This window comes from Chinchilla lanigera, unplaced genomic scaffold, assembly GCF_000276665.1.
Source record: "Chinchilla lanigera isolate Chin_1 unplaced genomic scaffold, ChiLan1.0 scaffold00016, whole genome shotgun sequence".
Taxonomy (NCBI): domain Eukaryota; kingdom Metazoa; phylum Chordata; class Mammalia; order Rodentia; family Chinchillidae; genus Chinchilla; species Chinchilla lanigera.
This window is the reverse complement of record NW_004955417.1, coordinates 9,670,706-9,685,864: the sequence shown is the minus strand read 5'-3', so window position 1 is coordinate 9,685,864 and position 15,159 is coordinate 9,670,706.

Sequence of the window (15,159 nt, the reverse complement as noted above, 5' to 3'; positions counted from 1 at the left end):
CTGGCGGCTGCCTGATGGGACAGCGGGGTTGCAGAAACCATTTTAAGAGTCTCACGCAAAGTCCTGTTGGACATCACAGGTGAAAGCGTAACTCCTATGAGGAAAAAAAATTGTGTTCACATATTTGGGGAACAATGGATTGAACAAAACTGGACATGTTTGTCTAAGGCAGTACATCCTGAAGACTTTGGCACATGAAATTTAGTTTGGAATGTGGACATTCAAAAGTAAATTTTTTCAAGCTATTTTTATCTAATAACAACCCCCTATTTCTTATAAATGCAACTCAAGTTTTATAATTATCTGGGATTATGTTTTTCTTATATTCTGAATTATTTTTAATGTAAATGCAATATAATAGTAAGTAACATGTAATGTAAATATAACATCAATGTATATGAAAAATATTTATTGGGCAAAGTCCTTTGATCTCAGCCTGGAGCCCCAATTTAAAATGCTAATCTATATCTGGCCCATTATTTAGAAGAATTTTAACTCCCGTTGAGAGAGTTAGACCGAGGGGAACACCCCGGCCCCTTCTTGTTCTCTTTTCTCTGGTCTTGAGTGTGGTTGAAGTGCACCCTCCAACCACAGCGATCCTGGTGCTGCCTACTACAGTGGAAAGGGAAGCTGCTGACAGGCTCTGTGTGGAGCCCTGACTTTGTGGTGTTTCTTAGTCAATGCTGGAGCCCTGTCCCTTCCTTCCATTTGTTAGGTGAATATTAAATAACTTAATATCTGTGTAGGATTCAGATTGCTGCCTAGCACATAGTACACCAATGAAAGCGTCTTTATTGCCATTTATGTCACCCCTGCATAACATTTGCTAAGGATGACTATTTTATCATCTCAACTCAAAAGTGTTTTTACATGAGGTAAATTTTGCAGTATTGCCACATGGTTACCAAGTACATTAAAATACTTGTCATAATTCTCAATGTTTTCAAATAAAATCTGATTTTTTTTAAACAAAGCTTTTCATGTTCTCTAAATTATTTGACTAAAGCAGGCTTTGGGGGTTTTGTTTGTTTGTTTGCTTGCTTGTTTTCAGTACTACATCCCTCGCACTTTTTAAATTTTGACTTTTACAAAGTTGTTATGTTTCCCAGGCTGGGCTTGAATTTCTAATCCTTCTGCCTAAACCTATAGGAGTGCTGCGATTACAGGCATTTGTCACCCACACTGGGGTCTAATGCATACTTGGAATGATTCTGTAGTTTGAATACTCTTAGGAACATGTGTTGGGAGAGAACCTTATAAAGGTAATATAAAACACACATGTAGCTCTGAGAATGTCCCCCTACTTTATACATTCTTAGTAGAATGCCTTTGTATTTTTAATATTCAAACTTCAGAATTTGTGTGTGTGCGCGTAAAAGAATATTCTCAGCTGATGTGAATAAAGCCGACAAACATTCATATAAAGTCATTTTCTGAACATATGCTTCTATCTTGGGTAAAATCTAAGAATGGTGTCAGTGGGTCATGAGGAAACTATGCTATACTGTTGACTTTGAAAGAAGTTGTTAAACCATTTTCCAAAGTTGTTGGACCATTTCAAGCCCCCATCAACAATGTGGAGAGTTTTTCCACTTAGCCAGCACTTGGCAATGATGATTTTTCACTGTACCCACTGTAATGAGTATACATCAGTATATCATGATGGTTTTATTTTTATTTCCTTCATGATTGATTATATTGTGCTACTTTTCATGTACTTGTTGGGATATGTGTACTGATTTATGAAAGCACTGTTCAAATATTTTGTCCATTTAAAAAATAAGTTGTCTTTTTATTGTTGTAGGAGTTCTGAATAAAATTCTGGCAAGGCAGGTAATGGGAATATTTTCTTTTAGATTAAGACTTTTCTTAATCTTCTAAAGAGCAAAATTTTCTAATTTTAACGAAGTCCAATTTATCATTTTTTCCTTCTATAGTTAGTGTTTTTCACGTCTCAGCTAAAAGTGTTTGCTTGCAACAAGATCACAAAGACTTTCCTCCTATGTTTACCTATAGAGATTTTGTAGTTTTATTTTACATGTATGTCTCTGATCATTTTCAAGTTGATTGCATCTGATTCTATGCAAGGCATAAGATTCTTTTGCATAGATATAAATAGATGAATATCCAGTTTCTCCAGCACCATTTATTGAAAAGAATATTTTTTCATTGAAATATGTTGGCACATTTGTTGAAAATCTATTCTAGAGTCTCTGATATGTTCTATTTTTTTTCAGGTCTATACATTTGCTAAAATGATATGAACTTATTTCTATAACTTATATTAAGTGTAGACATCAAGTAGTACAAACTCTTCAGTTTTGTCTTTTTCAAAATCATTTTGATGTGCCAGGCAAGGTGGACCACACCCGTAATTCCAGGACTTGGGAAACTGAGTCAAGTGTATCACTGCAAATTTGAGCCCAACTTGGGCACTACATAGTGAATTCAAGGCCAGCCTGAACTACATATAGAAACTCTGTCTCAAAAAAAATCATTTTGACTATTTTAGGTTCTTCCCATACAATGTGCATTTAAAAATCATCATCAATTTCTGTATAAAAGGGTAATGAAATTTCAATTTTAATAAATAGATCCTCTAAATTGCCTTTGGAAAGAATAGATTTCTCCATAATATTGAGTTTCCTGGTGCATGAGCATGTTCTCAATCTCTATTAATTAGGTTTTTAAAAACTTTCAGTCAGCTGAGTTTTAATCTTGCATATATTGAGTTAAATTTATCTTAAAATATTTTATACCTTCAGATGCAACTTAAAGGAGTCATTTTTTAAATTGTATTTTCCAACTGATTTTTTCTAATATTAGAAATACAGTTGATACTTGTATATTGAGCTAGCAACTTGTTACTGTCAGTATCACTTACCAGCCCTTCCTTTTTGGTTTTCTTCATTGTCTTTGTTTTATAAAACACTTACTAAAACTTTATTTTTATTAGTAAATATTTTCATACATATTGATTATATTTATCATAGGGAATTTGTACCTGTACATGGCTTTTTTTATTTTTCCCCCCCTTTTGCCCTTTCTTCCCTTTCCCCTTTCCAAAGGTTTTTTTTCCTTTTTTTTCCTTCCTTTTTTTTTTTTTTTTTTTTTCTTCCTCTTCTTTTTTTTCCTTCCTCTCATCCTCTTCTTCTTTTTTGATTTTTTTCCTCTTTTTTCCTATTTTTTATCCTTTTTTTTGTTGTTTCTTCTTTTTTTTTTTTCTCCCAGAGGAGCAGTGCTGTATTTTTTCATGCTTGTTTTCTTTCTTTTCCTTTAGGTTTTTGTTTTCAGGTTGCTTGCTTTTCCTTGAAATGTGTCAAGTCTATCCTTCCTTATGGTAGAGTAGTATTCCATTGTATAAAAATACTACATCTTTATCTATTCATCCATTGATGGGCATCTAGGATGTTTTCAAGATTTAGCTATTACAAATTTTACGACTATAAACATGGGTGTGCATATATTATGTGATATGATGCTTTTAACTATTTGGGGAAGATACCAAGAAAGGGAATAGCTGGGTCAAATGAAATCTGTAGTCTTAGTTTTTTGAGGAGTCTCCATACTGATTTCCACAGTTGTTGCACCAGTCTACGCTCCCACCAACAGTGGAGAAGAGCTCCTTTTTCCCCACAGCCCCTCCAGAATTTGTTATTGGTTGATTTCTTGTTGACAGTCATTCTTTCTAGAGGAAGAGCAGAACTTTTGAGTGAAGCACAAATAATTAGTGTCCGTATACCATCTAAGGAATTCTTGAGCAAAAAGAAGATTCTATTTTGTTTGTTTTCTTCTTTAAAAGAAGTTTCATAGTTTTGACTACTAAATTCAGGTATATGATCCATTTTGAATAAGCTGTATATGGTGTGAGGTAAAGACTGACATTCATTCTTGTTGCAGGTAGTTGTAATTATTAGAATATTATTTGCTAAAAATAATACCCTTTCTGAATTTTTTGGATCTGATACCACTGTCAAATTGTCCAGAGATGTGTGAGAGTATTTATTGAGTGCCCATTCTGTTATTTTTGTCATTTGTATTTTTGTCTTTACTTCAGTACTACCCTGTCATAATGTCTAGAGTGAAAAACAGACCCTGTGTTTCAGTAGTGTGTGGTCCTCAAATTTCTTGTATTTTTACAATGCATTTGGCTGTTTTAAGCTCCTGCATCTGTATGAAATTTACAATAAGTTTATCAATTTCTACAAATATGACAATTAAGATTTTGATTAGTATTACATTGAACCAAGATAATGTAAAAAGAATTAAAATTTTAATGAATTAAAATTGTAGCAAAATATTGAGTTTTCTAATCTAAGACATGGTACATCTTTATCCATAGGAATTCCTTACTATTGTGTAATTTCCAGAGTAATAAAGCTAAAGAATTTCTCTATGTGCTTGCAAATCTTTTGTTAAATTTATCAGAAGTATTTTATATACTTGGTGACACTGGAGTAGTGGTTTTTTTCTATTTTATTTTTGATTGCTCATTGGTATTAGATGGAAATACTACTAAATGCCTGGCGTGCACCTACTCTGGTTCTACTGTGGCTGTCCAGAGCTCAGACATCTCTTGTTCTGAGAGAGCTCTGAGCATCGGTCCACTCACAAACTTCCGGGCGGTTGTTATTTCTCCACCAGCTGTCTGCTGTCTGGCCCCTTGGAATCTCGCTTCATGACTGTCGGCTGATGTTCAGCCAAATCTTTAAAGCGATTCTGACACGGATTTCTGGAACTCTTTCTCTGTGAATTTCCCCACTCTTTGCTTTCTGCCCTGCAAAGGCTGTCCCGGTCTTCCTTCCCAGGCTCTCCTCTCTGCTCTCTCCCTGCAGTGAGCCTTCTGCGTAGGCTTGGGTCTGCCTAGGCTTTTCTGTTCCATTGTTCAGAAAGCACCAGCTAGCAGACTATGGCCACTGTAGTTTGCGTTCTCTGCTTCCCTTCTCTCTGGAGTCACGGTCTTGGGCAGTCTGTTAGTGTCTGAAACTGCTGTTTCATATACATTTATCTAGTTTTCTCATTGTTTTAGTGAACTGATGGTATTAGCTGGAAACTTTTGAAATATACACCACGTCGACCAAGATGTTGAACGTTGCGTTTCCCAAATTATGCGAAGAAAGCTGGGGTTATTGCTCATACTAAGGAAACTATTCATTAGCGACAGTATTAAGTGCTTGTTGAGGAAGTGGTGTTTTCAGTACCATGCATTATAATGTGGTAGATTTTATAAGTATTTTACTATTTTTCGGTGAATGCAGGCAACTTTTTTGTGGGTTTGGGCCCAAGTGAAAGGCATTATAATTTTTCTGATCACAAATAATGAGAAATAAGCTCCTGTGTAGGACAAGTTAGGGTTAGGGTTAGAAATTTTTGAATTACCATTGTTAACTGGAAGATGCCTGGTTCACTCTTTTTAATGTTGCTATAACAGGATACCTGGGAGTGAATCACTTATAACAAACAGAAATTTCTCTTCTCATGGTCTTGGGTGCTGGGAACTTCAGGCTGGTGGCACAAACATGTAGGGAGAGAGTTTTTGCTGCATCACCACGTAGCAGAGGGCAAAAAGAAGAGGGGGCCGAATTTAACCTTTTATAAGGCCCAGTCACTGCTGCACTTCTTCGACCTGTTACAATGGCAATGAAACTTTACATGAGTTTCTCAGGGGACAAGTATTCCAAGCATAGCCTTATGTGTGAAGGTGTCACCTGCTCCTGTCCACACCCCACTTCTCTTTCCCACAAATGTATCTTGTCAGTGGAGAACAGTTCCTGGCACATAGTGTAGAGCTGCAGGACATTTGTTCAGTGAGCAAATGGTAAGAGGTCAAGATGGAATCACCTATGATAATGATAATTTTTATTATCTTTATTGGATGTGAGTTATTATGTTGCATGAATAAATAACTCTGAACCACACCATGTGCTACACTGAATGAACTTACTTAAAGGAGGAGTGCTCCTTTTCCATGAGATAGTAGGGGCAGAAAAAGAATAATATTCAGTCAGTGAGCACATTTAGCAGGATTTATTAAAATATTTGTCAAGTTAGATAGAACAATCAATTTATTATTTAACAAATATTTAGGAGCTTGTTTGAACTATAGTCAGCTCTATCAATGTCTAATTTCTCCAAGTGAGCACTAAATAATGCCAAAGTCGAGATAAGAACTCATTCTCCCAGAGTCCATGCATTTTTATCCTTGTCCCATTTGTATAGCTGGGTTAGAATGCAAATGGAGCCCTACATATCATATTCTTAAATGTGAATTATAAGTGAGTCACTGAAGTGCTCTCTATGATATGTCCTCTCTGCCGCTTGATATGTGCATTTTCATGGTGACCGGAAAAACAGGTTGGAATTCAGAACTCTTTGACTCCTCGTTGTTCACACCTGAAGACAGAGTTTTTCCCAAGTTCTCCTGTCACAGTGTGTTCCCCTTTCTCCCCCCTTGGCTCTGTTCTGCACACACAGCTGTGAGCGCCCTGCTTGCCTGTCTAACCTCTTCCCACACCCCTATGCCAGCAGCCATCCTTTGTTGCCTCACAAGAGACCAGTGGTGGATTCAGACTTTAGAAGGACTGTCTCGAGTGTAAAGTCCACTCTGGCCCTGGAAGGGTACACTCAGCCATTTGGGAAGGTCATTTCTTGGCTTCACTGGGGCATGATGTGGCAGTGATAAGAATATAACCCCTGTGTTGACAAGTCCCCTTGGTCTAGTAAACTCCATTTTCTGTGAGAGTAGCATGGTTCTGGAGGCATACAGGGGGTTCTCTAGATCCAAGGCCCCGAGCTATGCTCCTCCTATCTCCTATCTGGGTAATACAGTGAGATTCTAAACATATGAGAGAGTGTAAGAGTTGGGAATTCAAAGTATTCACAGTGTGGATTGCAATGACAGGGCTTTCTAGTTGTCTGACTAATATTCATAGGCCCTTTTTATGAATACAGCTTTGGTTTTGTGAAGGGCAGCCCTGGTCCCTGCTTAGAAACTGCACATTCAAGATATTTTTGCATTTAGAGAAGACCAGCTGCAATAGTTTGGGCTGATTAAATATAAAGCAAATCTTGCTGAGGATTTCTGTGAAAACTTTGTTCTCTTGAAATAATTTCTACTTGCCCCTTCTTGATGCTTTCTTCTTCTGGTCTGGAACATAATTGAACTTGGAGGTAGAGTGGCATCTTGAGAACTAAAGTTGATATGGATGAACTCCACGAATTAAAGATGAAAGCACATGATACAGGTGACAGTGTACAAATATGAAAGGATGATAGAACACTAATGATATGAAGACTTGAGTCACCAGCCTTGTAAGAAAAGAAACCCTTAATTTGATAAGTCATTATAGCCAGGTCTTATAAATGCATACAAAGTCCACTCCTGAGAGATCAGTCAGTTGATTCATATAATCTCCATTCTTCCACTTACATGTGTTAGATTATACTAATAACAGAGGAGAAGGATCAAATTTATGAATCTTTTGTCTCCCACAATACTTGAAGTTCTATGGATATAAGGGTTGAATTTTAGTCATTATTTTCCCCAGTGCTTTTTCCATATTCTGAAGCATAATCACATCAATAGCACAAAGACTGAGGTGTGTTGAGAGTTTAGACGAGCTGGGCAAGGTCATGCACCCACTAATCCCAGCAGTCAGGAGGCTGAAACAGAAGGATCTCTGTGAATTTAAGACCAACCTGGACTACATAGTGAGTTCAAAGCCAGCCAGAACTACATAGTGAAACTGTCTCAAAAAGACCAAAAAAAAATGTTTAGATGAACAAATATTAACTTCTGAATATCAAGCTCTGTTGTGCCCTACATACGGGCATGGTAGCTAGTAAAACAACAGCATTTTGAATTAAAATGTAAACAGAAGAATATTTTGTGTTTGAATTGTTCTTCTGTATTTGTTCTTCAATATTCATTTTCAAGAAACAAAACAAAAACCCAAACTACTCTATTTTGAGTTGATGAATGTTTTGGCTTTTTCTGCAATTCCCTAAGAATCTCTAAGAAAATATTTAAGTTAAATTTACAAGTTTTTTTTTGTGGGGGGGGCTGGAGATTTAGCTCAGTGGCATAAGCACCTGCCTGGCAAGAGTGAGGTTCTGAGTTCAATTCCTGGCACACACACAAAAAAAATTACAAGTATTTTAGTCACTTATTTCTAGAAATGAAGAAAACATTTATACCCATGATTTTGTTAAATACCATAATTATTGTCTGCAGAAACATCCAACTTCAAGAATACAAGCCACGTTTGAATGAAATGGGTATCTTGGAAATGATTTTCTTCAAAACAGTGCATAGGAGTTTAAAGAAAACATAGTATATACAATGGCAGAACTTGGAATCAGGTATATGAAAGATTTTCCAAGAAATATAACTTTCTTCCATCTAATTCATTAAGTGCACTTTATAAGATGACAGAGGCTCTACCCACTGGCCTTTTATCAGTGTCATACATACATATATGCAGAAGATAAATAGTCTACAAACGTGTATGTATATTTTCACTTCAAGTTCTCTCTGTGTCTATTCTGAGGTCTGAATCATTTTCTGCAAAAATGAAGAAGACTTTTTCCAGAATAAAATATGTTAAATATTAGATTAAACATGAGCAACTGGAAGTTGGATAGGCTCAACATTTATATTTTCATAACAAGAGCACTTGAATATAAAATCATCAATTGTTAGTGGATAGAAATGTTTTCTTTTACTATCTTATATTTCTTTGAATGAAGCACAGTCCATTAAATTCTAGCTCCTTTTGGAAATGTTCCCTGTGAGCATATGACATAATTTCCAACACATTCAGTATTGCACAATCCAGATAACATCAGCTTGTCACAGTGTTCTGTTTCTACTGATATCTGTGAGTTTCTTCTCTGTCTTTCCTCTTTTAAACTAAAGGTACAAAAAATGGTGCTGGATGTTGTTTATTACATATTTCTTCAGAGGATCTGAATAGAGATTATTACGTCCTGCAAATCTTTTGTGCTATCTTTATTGAAAATTTTTAGGAAGACCTTAAACATTGTGTTTACTGTTGACCTCAGAGTTATAGTAGCACAATTTCTGTTTTGGAAAAAATGTAAAAAATAAAAGAGCTGGAAAGGACAAACACACACATGTATATAGAACTGTATGTTACGCTGTGATTTATAAGAACTGAATATATTGCATCATCTGAAATATAACTAGTTTGGAAAAAATAACATTAAATAAATGATGCAATTGTCATTCTTATGACACTATAAACCCTAGGCCTGATATAGGAATGAAAAAAAGATATAGCAAAGAAAAAAATGTTAGAATATAAAAACCTACTTTCTCATAGGTGTAAAGATATAAGCATTCATAGTAAATTGCATTAAAGTTGGAAATGGGTTCAGTCTTGTAGGAAACATTATCAATCTTTACTTTGAAACTTATATTGATTGGTTAATTGATCTATTCTGCATCACCCTAAATAAGAAAAGAGAAATCTTGGTTCTGTTTTTCTCTTGCCAGGATAGATTGTTGATTTGTTTATTTATTCATTCAATAAACATTTTTGTGAGTGACTCTCTCTGAGGTAATTCCTACGAATAAACACAAAATTCTGACATGTGAAATAACACAGGCAGAGGGGTCTTAAAGCAGACCCCTCTATGAGTAAATAACATTGATGCTTAAACTGGTTCATATGTTTCAGAGTTGAAAAGAGGAAATGCTAACCCAGAAGATGAGAAAAGTAAAGATGGGGAAAATAATTGATCAGTGGCTGGGATGAAGGAAAAGAAGCTTCTGGCATGGGCAACTTGGAGAATAGTGTTGCTAATGCCTGAGAAGCAACCCCCTGAGATGGTGAGGTACCTCTGAGCTGGGTTGATTTCTAATTGCTTGGGGCCCATCCAAGAGGAGATCCAGGAGGGAGCTGGATCAGCAGTTCTAGAGCTCAAGAGAGAAGATGATGCTGGAGCTCAGAGACTTTGGTGTATAGGCATCTGTGAAGCCTTTGGGAGAGTCTATGGAGAGAGATGACATGAAGATCAGGACAGCCCTTGGGTTTGGGGACATAGAACAGACAAAGGAAAACAAAATAGTTGGCCTCTGGATGCCAGCCTCAAGGAATTGTGGTTAGTTTCCTAGGTTCTGTGAAACATTTGAAAGTGTTTACAGTGCAATGACTTAATTGAAACTTCCTTTCAGAGGATTAATTTGAGGTGAAAATGGGCCAAGGGCAGATGACCCAATTTACAAACAACTGTTGCTGAAAGGTTCTGAATATCTGAGAGGAAATCGTCCTGATCCTAAGGTTCTAGAATGTGGGCCTAAGAGACAATGCAGTGGTAGATTCTGCAGAGCCAGGCACCTGACAAGGTATAGGGAAAGAATGAGATGACTAGGAAGACACTAAGCATCAATAATACACGAGAATACTGAGTTTGAAAAGAAGGTTGAAGGCTGTAGGGAGAAGATTAATTAAGGTTAGTTTTCAACAGACTGCAGTTGAGGCGGGGGAGACAGGGCCCAGGCTTGGAAGTCTCACCCGCTCTAGCAAGAGCTGTGAAGGATGAACATGAGGAATTGAGAGTTACATGAATGCAGGGCAGAGCTGACTCTAAGAATATTTCCCTAGAGAAGCATGGTTCTCACAGAGGCCTATAGGATAATAAAAAAGACTTTCAGGAGCAGAGGTGGTGCTTTGTGCTTCACTTATCATTGAATACCCCTGGCCTATCCTTAAAGGACCAGAAACATAAGTGATTTTTTGGATTTGTGGTTAACATTGTTACCTGTGCACCAGAGGTTGTATTATTTTCTTTGCTTGTGATTCAAAATAGTTACTTAAAATATTTAAGTTTTTATTCTTTCAAAGTGCTGTGTAATGTTTTAACTCAAGTTTGACATTTCAAACTAATTTCTTGATCACACGGTGGCTGAGGACCTACTCATCCAAACAGCCAAGCTGGCTATCCCACCAAGCTGTTAAAGGTCGGCAGCTTCTGATATCCCTTTGGGGATACAGTATATGCACGATGTCTGGTGTATTATTAAGTACTTGGGGCATACTCCCAGGCCTGCCGGTGCCAGAGAACAGGTATGGCAGCCTGCATTATTTTGCAAAACACCTTTCAAAACTGACTCCCTGTTCCCTGTTACCCACTGACATTTAAAAATAACTGAGTTGTTTACTTTATTTTCATTTCTTGGAGCAAATAAAAGTAAAAATGATACTGTTAGCATTTAGGTCCCTGAGCCACAGCTGGAGATACATTTTTTTTTCTTTTGCCATCTTGCTGTATATATTCTTTTCTTTTTAAATGAAAGGTTGTTATTTTTGTTGATTGGCCAATTAGAGGAGCCCGTGGCTGCTACCTACTTCTAAGACTTGATTCTCCTACAAAACCTCAGAAGCTAATGCTGCTTCAGTCCTGCCCTAAAGAGACATAAAACGATACACTTGCAGTTAAGTCTCCCAGCAGATGAAGGAGCATAAGCCATTGATCACAATGCGAAATGCTGAAAACTGAAAAGGAATCCAATTTATTTTAAATAAAACTACTCTGTTCTCCGGTGACAGATTCCAGAGTCAGACAACAGAAAGGAACTGACAGCAGATGTTTTAGAGCCCAGACACAGAGAGACTGAGTAATAGTATAGAAAAGAAATTGCTTTGAACTTCACCCCTGCTTTAAATACTTCAAATCAATAGGGTCACAGAGCTCTTTAATAGAGTGATGAGGTCTTGCCCTAGCAGATCTGCACAGTGACAAGTTGATGTGCGTCCTAGCAGCAGGGTCATAAAGATGGCAGGCTTCCCCCTGAAAAGGGGGCTTTGTGTGGACGGGGTCCGTTTGGAGCAGCTCCCCTCTATGGTCACTCGCTAGAGCCAGGCCCTAATAGTCTCCATCTAAATGGGACTGACCTCATGAATTACCTCAGGAAACTTAATCTATAAACTGGCTTCTTCTTATGCAGACTGATGAATTCTTGTTTATTCCTAAATGGCTGTCACAAGACCTATTCATCAAGCCCTTAAAGGGGGAAAGGAGGCTTAGAGAAGCCAGCCTCAAGTGCGGCACCGTTAAATAATCATTAGGTTTCCTGGCTGGTCCTGAGACCCACTCCAAATCCACAAAGCAGGCTTCTTTTCTGTTTTTTTAAACTATTCATCAGAACTGCATTTTGATGAGATTCTGACCTGATAAAGAAGAAGAAGACGAAGAAGAAAAGAGTGCTTTTTTGTCACTATCAGTTTCATGGCTGTGTTCTTTCTCTTTTGAGAGTTTTTTTTTAAACAAAAGTAAAAGAAAATAAAGGCAGATGGCCAACGCTTTTCAATATCCGTTTGCTTTATTTGAGCAGTTTAATGTAGTGAAACAGTGAAATGTTGCTACTTGCTAAATGGTAAACAACACCATTACCCAGAATTCTGCTGTAGACTGATACAAAACAGGGTGCTGGTGATTAATTAAACTGTTGTTGTAATTGTAATGCATGATACATAATAGATAGTGTGCTGTGTATTTTAAAAGCAGCAAATTAGCAAATAATAACTTTCTAGATAGTACATCTCCATCGCTTGCCGCTAATGCATAAATAATCAAAAATAAAAGGCTATTATGCAACTACCTAGACAACGAGTGTTTCTGATGTTCACCAGTCTGTAAACATGTGCTAGTCAAGCTATACTTGGCGGTTGCTGTGAGTCAGATGCCCTTGGAGGCAACAGGAAGAATTTTCTTCCCAATGAACACTACGATGTCAACTGAATTATAATCTCAGTCTATATGTATATAGTATGCTTTTCTGTGGATACTGGCTTAGGTTATAGAAATGCTGGTACAAATGGCTTTTATAGAGAAAAACATAAAAGTGCACGATTTGATGACACCATGTTCATTTTTCATATACTTTTTTATTGTGACACTTTTTCACAAAATGGGCATGTCCAGGTGCTTGTTTCTCTTCCCAGGGCATTGTACCTGAAGTTCTCTAACATTTTGAAGGAATGGAGGAACCCTGAGAGCTCAAGGTCATCACATCTATTTCTTGTAATCTTGTAATTTCTGCTTCACTAATCTCTGGCAATGTGCTGTGTTTAACTTCCCAAATACAGGCTGAACAGGACACAAAAATGGAAGGCACTGACCACAACCCTTTATCCAGTTGGAGCCAAAATAAAGAGCAGTTGAAAGCAGCACCCCCAAACAGGGATGTCAGATGTCTGGGTCACTCTAATCACAATGCTGAAATCGCTGCCTCGGCAGAAGATGGGATGTATGTTCCAGAAAACATGTGAGCACATGTTAATCTCTCCCACTGCTATGCCCTTAACACTTCCCTTAAGACTATTTCTCCCTTAGGTAGCCTGAGACCCCATGTACATCCATGAATCAATGACCATTTTGTCGTCAGCAAAGTTGAGAATTTTCAATTATAAGACTACCCAGATTTCTGATTTGTGCAATTCAATAAAGTCTCTTTCTCTTGGACATACATCAGAGAAAAGGACCCAGAATTAGCCAACACATTTGTAGGCAAAGAAATAGACCTAAGAGAAGAAACTGAGGCCAAGCAGCGCATACTAGGTACTTATTTCAGATGCCCAGGATAAAAATGCTCAAGATAGAAATAAAGGGGCTCATGTAACTTCTACGAACCTGATTAACATCCAGCACAATGTCCTTTTACTCCTTTTGCTGCGTAGTTTAAGATGAACATCAATCTTAGATTTTTTTTCTCTTTAGCAGCGTTATTGAAGTGTATTTTACATGCCATAAAATTCACTTATGTTAGCTGCACAAATCAGTGATCTTTAATAAATTTAATAATTTAATAAATTTGATAATAAGAATTATGTAAGCATTGCCACAATTCAATTTTAGAACAGTTTCACAGTCTTCAAGAAAGTTCACATTCTTATTTGCAGTCAATTCCTGTTCCACTCCCTGCCCTCGGCAAACACCAGTCTACTTTGTGTCTCTCTATATTTTCCTTTTCTGGATCTTTCATATAATTTGAATCATGCAATGTGCAGTCTTTTATGTTTGACTTCTTTTACTTAGCACAACATTTTTGATGTTTATTCAGGCTGTAGCATATACCAGTATAGTATAGTATATATTTTTATTGCTTAGACTTGCTTAGCATAACTGTTTACAAGAGTAGACTTGTATAAGACAAATATGTTGGCACACATAGGATGCATGTACACCAGGAACAGTACCCTAGTGTCTGCAAATGGGGAGCAATAGAAGCTGGTGAGTGCTTGTCTTAGTTACTTTTCTCTCCTTGCTGAGACAAAATACCTGACACTCAGAATCAAGGAAGAAAAGGTTTATTTAGCTCACTGTGGAGGTTTCAGTCCACACTTGGCTGGCTCCAAGGCAGAGTGGCACATGGCAGAGGGCAACAGTTGATGGTGGCAGAAGATAGCAAAAGCAACAAGAGCTAAAGGGAGGAGCACTGGCAAGCAGCCTTTTTCCCTTCTTTACATTGTATGCAGGATTTCTGCCCCAGGGTGTGTGTGGTTCTCACACCCATAATCCCAGCACTGGACCATGGATCCACAATAAACTCTAGAAGCCCACCCATGAGGTTTTGGGGGGACAACCAGGCACAAATCATAACAGTGCTCCTTTGTCCTAGAACCATTCCACGAGAAGAAGGTGAATGCACTGCAACAGCACTTTGTCAACAGAGAAGTTTCCTTTATGCAATGTTATCTGGGCTTTTTCCTATCACATTACATTAGACATATTCCCAGGAGATAAGGAGGTCTTGGACTCCATGTCTCCCACTTAGCTCCACCATTTATTTCTGGTGATGAAACGATCTCCGCTTGCTCCAGTGGCAAGGGATTCTTGTAAGACACAGGGCTACCTTGTGTTTTCTTCCACTAGTCTTTGGGTTTGACTGTGATAAATCACATTCTATTCCACCTAGACTCCCTGTAAATAAATAGAAATAATAATTTCTCTAAGTGTAGTCTGTGAAACTATGATCAGTGCTATAAAGCAAATGTAGCTTATTGCTGGCTGGCACATAAGTAATGCGTTTCAACTCTCCCTGTTCTCGATTAATAGGCCAGGTAGCATTTAGTCAAAATTAAGCAGTCAAGCTCAGAGTGTGTGTGTGTGTGTGTGTGTGTGTGTGTGTGTGTG